The sequence below is a fragment of the Rutidosis leptorrhynchoides genome, chromosome 5 (assembly GCF_046630445.1).
Source record: "Rutidosis leptorrhynchoides isolate AG116_Rl617_1_P2 chromosome 5, CSIRO_AGI_Rlap_v1, whole genome shotgun sequence".
NCBI lineage: Eukaryota > Viridiplantae > Streptophyta > Magnoliopsida > Asterales > Asteraceae > Rutidosis > Rutidosis leptorrhynchoides.
Window position 1 is genome coordinate 299,845,751 of NC_092337.1, and position 6,820 is coordinate 299,852,570.

Sequence of the window (6,820 nt, forward strand, 5' to 3'; positions counted from 1 at the left end):
TGAAAATGCGTTGTTTTAGCCTGTTTTGCACATAAGATAAACTACAAACATATATACATAATATTTTATTTTATAAAAATCTTTATTTATTAAAACAATTTAAATGAATAATTTTTAAAATTTTGTTTCCTTTTACTTTAGGTAGTTTCGGTATGTTTACCTATTTCATCCCTCAACAAAATTTAAAATTTGTCGTTTTGAAGCGATTGTTTTTAAAAGCAAAGATTTTTGGGTTTTTTTAAATTTTTTTTTTTTTGGCATACTTTAAATTAATAAGATTAAAAATAATGATAACAAAATTTCTCGTCCCACCCTCGGGTAAAGCAATTTCGGTTCAACGACCTAATCTTCAATTCACGACGAATTTTAGAAATCATTTTTTTAAACTTAATGAAATAAAGTAAATTTTGTTTTTAAATTCACACAAAACTTAAATTTAAAAAGCATATTAATTTCATACAAAACCTATAAAACAAAAAAAATTCAGAATGGGGGGAGAAAACTAGTTCTTTAGTGTCTGCTAGTGGAAAAGACCAATCGGATTCCATTCTCGGAACTACACTAGAACAGAACAACTAACTCTAGACAGCATTTTTTTTTAACATTTGAATCTCCCCACACTTAGGTAGTTGTGGTGTCGAAATTATGATTAATTTCATCGTCAATTTCTCTTGGACCATAATCAACTTGCATATCCGTGACTTTTGCTTTAAGCAGTGATCGGATTCTTGTGTAATATCCATAATTTCAACTAGTTTCGCCTTTTCTTTAGATGACAAATTGGATACTAACCGGTTACATAACTTAAAGTTTTCCTTGGTTCTAGCATCGCGAATCCGTTTAATAAGTTTCTTCATTGTAATATTAATAACGGGATCATTTAATTTCGTATCAACAACGGGGTTCTTTGTTATCAGGTCATCATTAGATGTTGTTTCATTTTCCCCACACTTAGGCATTTTATTATTGTTAAGCACTACCGTTGGAGTTGGTAAAACAACATGGTTCTTACCAATCATTTTTGCTGGTTCAACGGTTTTAGTTGGTGGAGATTTAGACTTTCGAATCACAAAGGTGATTGATTTTTCATCATTACTAAGTGTCATTCTACCCTTTCTTACATCAAATAACACCCCGGTGGACGCTAAGAATGGTCGACCTAAAATTAGAGGAATGTTTGGGTCCTCTTCTATGTCAATGACAATGAATTCGACTAGAAAGGTTAAATTACCTATTTGAACGGGTAGGTTGTCCTCAATTCCAACTGGGTGCTTAATGGTTTGATCAAAGAGTCGAACACTCATATCTGTTGGACTTAACTCACCTACACCTAATCTCTTATATAAGGAAAGAGGCATAACACTCACACTTGCACCTAAATCTGCTAGTGCATCATACATAACACAATCACTAAGTAGACAAGGAACAATAAATTCACCCGGATCACCTACCCTAGGTGGAGGTTTTGGTGGAACTGTCTTCACCGGGTTTATCTTTTCGGTTTTAGTTTCTTGCACTTTCTTATTCTTATTCTCCTTCTTCTTCTTCTTTCTAGAGGTATCATAAACTTTATTACCTATTACTTCCTCATACTCAACTCCTTTTCTTGGAAACGGGATGGGTGGTTTGTATGGTGCCACCACTGGCTTTACATACTCGAGTGGTGGTGGTGGTGTAACTTCTTCATTGTTACTCACAGTTAAAACCTTCCCATCTTCTGGAGCTGGTTTTTCAGAATTTGTTGACACCATATTAACATTCTCATTCCGAGAATTTACTTCAGTATTACTCGGTAGCTTTCCTTGTTCCCTCTCACTTATCATACTAGCAAGAGTACCTACGTATTTTTCTAGATTCAAAATGGAAGCTTGTTGAGTTCTAAATGACTGATCAAACCTCTCATTCGTTTGGGTTTGAGATGTAATAAATTGTGTTTGAGATTCTATTAGCTTTGCCATCATTTCTTCCAGATTTGGCTATTTCTCTTCGGGTTGTTGTGGCGGTTTATACAAGCCAGGTCTTTGTTGATTGAAAGTGTTGTTTTGAGTTGGTTGGTTATTCGGACCTTGTTGGTTATAAGAGTTATTGTCGGGTCCTTTTGGATTGTAAAGAATGTTTTGATTTCGATTGAAGTTTGGCCTTGGCGGTTGATAATTATTTTGATAATTATTTCCCTGCCTTTGGTTCATGTAGGAAACATTCTCGCGTTGTTCCATCGTTTGCTCAATGTGATAATCTTTCGTTAAGTGTGGTCCACCGCATTGCTCACAACTGATTCGTATTGCGTGAATGTCTTTAGTCATCTTTTCCATTCTTCTTTCGAAAGCATCTATTTTTGCGGAAACGGAATCAAAGTCGTGGCTAGAATCGGCTCTAGCCGCTTTAGAAGATCTAACGATATCTTTTTCTTGGTGCCACTCATGTGAGTGGGAAGCAGTGTTATCAATAATTTTGTAAGCTTCGGTTGCATTTTTCTTCATAATGGAACCACCAGCTGTTATGTCGATGTCTTTTCATGTAGCAACGTTGACACCTTGGTAGAATATTTATACTATTTGATAAGTATCTAAACCGTGTTGAGGACATCCTCTCAACAACTTTCCAAATCTTGTCCACGCCTCATATAATGTTTCATTTGGCTTTTGCGCGAACGTAACAATTTCTCCTTGAAGTCTCACGGCTTTGGATGCCGGAAAGAATCTTTTAAGAAATTTCTCAACTAAAACATCCCATGTGTCAATCGCCCCTTCAGGTAACGACTCTAACCAATCTTTGGCTGCTCCCTTTAAAGTCCAGGGAAACAACATAAGATAAATAGTTTCATCCTCAACTTCTCGGATTTTAAAGAGATTACAAATCCGATTAAAAGTTTGAAGATGTTTGTTTGGATCTTCTTTTGTTGTACCACCAAATTGGCACTGATTGGTGATCATGTGTAGGATTTGTCCTTTGATTTCAAAATCTGATGTTCTAACATCTGGCTGAATAATGGCGTGACCTTGGCCCGTGCGTGTGGCTCTCATTCGGTCTTCCATACTTTGAGGTTCCGTTATTTCCATATTTGAATTTGTTGAATCCGAATCACTAGAAGATTCTGATTTAACTGTTTGTGGTTCAGGAGGAATGATTAGTGGTTCAGGATCTCTGAATTGTCCTTGAATATCCTCCGGGTTCTCTATTGTGAAGTCGGGTTCAAAAAATGGATTATTGGAATTTTGAGTTGGAGTACTTGTTCGACTAGATGATTCTAAAGAAAAATCAACGGCGGCAATATTGGCTAGATGTCTTGATCGAGTTACAGGTGGTGAACGTATGAAAGGTGGTGAACGTTTTGCTCGATGCATTCACTGAATATCCTATTAGTTATAAAAATAAGAAAAATTATATAAGTTATCAAATTAATAGACTTTTCTGATTTTGCCCACGTTTCGAATAGCTAAAAGATGCAGCAGAGGGGCAGGATTCGTTTGGTCTCAATATATTGAGGACTGTTTGGCTCCAATAACCCGGTCCACGTACAAATCCAACTATTACTACGAACCAGAAAATGGATGTCTATCAATTTAACCACTTAAAATAATTTTTCGTTTTGAAATTTTAGAGAAGAAATAGAAAAAATTCTATGTCCTATAAACTAGAGCGTCGAGAAATAAGAAAGAAAAAGATTGCGCGTCGAAAAATGTCAAAAAATAAAAGGTCGAAAAAATAAGCGTCGAAAAATAAGAAAATAGCGCGTCGTAACTTAAAAGGAACTAAAATTTATAAACAGCATCGCAAAATTCTAAAGCACCTAAATCTTAGTCTAAAGAAAAAGCACTTAAGGGATTTTACGACAAAGCCTAAAAATCTAGAAGTATAAAAATAACTACGGCAAAAACTAAGCTTAAAATTATAATTACGAACGATACGATTAAAAACAACGAACTAAATAACAAAAAGATAAAAATTATAAAAAGATATAAACTAAAATGATAAAAGTAATTGTTTTTTTTTTAAACGATTTTTTTCTTTAAAAAAAACGATTTTTTTTTTTTACACAAAATTTTTTTTTTTTTTTTTTTTGCTTAGTGTAATTGTATCACTTTTAGAGAGTAAAAGTTATCAAGTTTTATGAGCCACCACTAGTCAATGATCGGTCTATTATCTTGTCTTATTATATACCGAATGCATTAAACTTGTATTGTAAGCTATATGGATCTCAATAGGCAAAAATCTAAATAATAATACTTGCCATACCAAAACCCACACACGTGGCCCACTAACACAAACGTTCCCAAAATTCCCAAAACGCAGAGGGTTTGAGCACCAAATGCTGTTAAAAACGACAACTTCTACCAAAAAATTTAAACAGGAACGACAACACAAGGCTTTTGTTGTTATATTTAGGGATAATGCGAAGTATATATTAAATATAATCAATCATTATTATTATTTTATTACTGTCACTGTTAGTTCAACATTGGATCCAATTATTATTATATTATTATTTTCAACTTTTCAACTTATTTTGAAAGCATCCAATGTTTGGTTCGTTCAACTTTTCAACTTATTTTGAAAGAATCCAATGTTTTTTTTTTTTAATTTTCTATTTTTAATAAAATATTTAAATAAAATAAATAAAAACTTAAAATTAAAAAAAAATAAAAACAAGAAACTTTATATATTTTATCAATTGTAATTTATAATTTTTAAATCACTTTTACTTTATTTTAATTTTAAAAATATAAGGAATAAAGATATAAGATATTTTGAGGAAAACTTTGTTTTTATTTGATCTCTCCAAAGAAACTACAAATATATGCTCACAGCCATTTTGATCTTGTCAATCGTAGCGCTTAATTTGTATTCATTTGAGAATATATCCCTAACTCTCCTGCATAAGTCCTATTTATATTTATAATTTGTAACTATAAGATAAAAAGACATGTGGAAGGCTGATTCATTTTGTGGGATTTAAACATGAACAAAGATATGCATCGGTGGATTTTGTAGTCAATAAGCTTCATCCACTTTCAAGTTAAAAACCAACCATCACGCATTTACCTAACAACCCCCACATGGGTGGATTCCACAATTTGCTAAAGACAATCGACTACAAACAAATTTAATTTATTATTATTATTATTTTAAAACTTGTCTTCTCATTTTGTTGAAAGGTCATCGGACCAAATTTATTTATTTATTTATTTTTTCGAATGAACTAGTGGTTTTTTTTATATTATTTTTCTAAAAATATATTTATAAATTAAAAATATAGCGTTTCGCCGATTCCCCGGCAGCGGCGCCAAAAACTTGATGTGTGCTAGGCAGGGTACGAAATAGTATTATATTTTAATTACAAAATATGACGAAATATTACACAAGTTTTATTTAATTTACGGATGGGACATACCTAAACCTTGCTACAACACTATAGGCAGTGTACCTAATCGTAGAGTAGTGTAGTTTTTAGTAAGTCCGGTTCGTTTCACAGGGAGCTGGTGATACTTACTATATTTTTAACAACTATATTTATATAAAATATATATAATTATATAAGTAGTAATATTATTATAAAATGGGGGTTTTACCGTTTAATGACCGGTTTGTCGATTCTATATTTTAAGCGTAAAGATAAATGACGATAATTAAAGTGCGTAAAATAATGACAATAAATAAAATGACAGTAAGTAAAATTGCGAGTAATAAAATGACATTAAATAAAGATACGATGAGAAATACAATAAAAGAATTATGCTTATTTAAACTTCCGTAATCATAATGTTTGACGTTTTGATTTAATTAATTGTTACCCGGGTTAATTGTCCTTTGTCCTGGTTTATTTGATACCTATCTGGTTTTTGTCCATAATAGTCCATCGGTCATAAATATAAAGTGCGAGTGTCCTCGTCAAATTACCCTTATACCCGAAGTCAAATATTCCCACTAATTAAAGATTTAAACTGTGACGCAGTTATCACTTCTGTCAACAATTACACCAGTTATCACTGTATGTAATCCACCCCTGTTTTGATTAGATATGAATATTAATTTACCCACTTGATCAGTTTGAATAATCAATTACCCAACCCAATTGATTAATTAAATGATTATAATAGATTCCATATGAACGTCACTAAATAGGACAACCATAATCATTATTAATTATTAGGTTAATTAATTTGAATATAGGTTTGACAGACTCCAATGAGTTGTCACTCAATTAGATAATACCCCCATCTATTAATAGTCAATAATCCAATTTCCACAAGTGTCGGTCTTTTGCCCAAACCTTAATTATGGTCCAAAGTTCAAAAACCCCGTCTTAATATTTTAGCCCAATATCACGATTACTTCGGCTCAAATAAGCATAATAATAACTTAGTTACAAGACATTAAATTAAAAAGGAAGAACATAGCTTACAGTGGTGATTAATCGCGTAGCATTGCACGGACAGAATTTCGATTTAAAACCCGTAAAACATTCTTACAATAACCCAATTATTATTAAACTTAAATTATAATTATAAAATATATATTTCTTTACAGAAGGAAGAAAGAAAGAAAAGGTGTAAGTAAATTCATTACTCCGTAGTCTCATTTTATAGACAAATATTGATTTGAAATTTTCACTTATGACCCCTTAACTATGCTCAATTAACAACTTTTATTATTTATTATTATTCTTATTATGAATTATTTAAATATTATATTATATTCTTGTGCATAGTTGACTTGTACTTTCAGCTCCGTTGCGTCGAGCGTTGAAAGTTGGTTCATGTCTCGGTTCCGGATTTTCGAACGCCTTTTCGTATAATTTAATATCTTGTACTTTGCATTT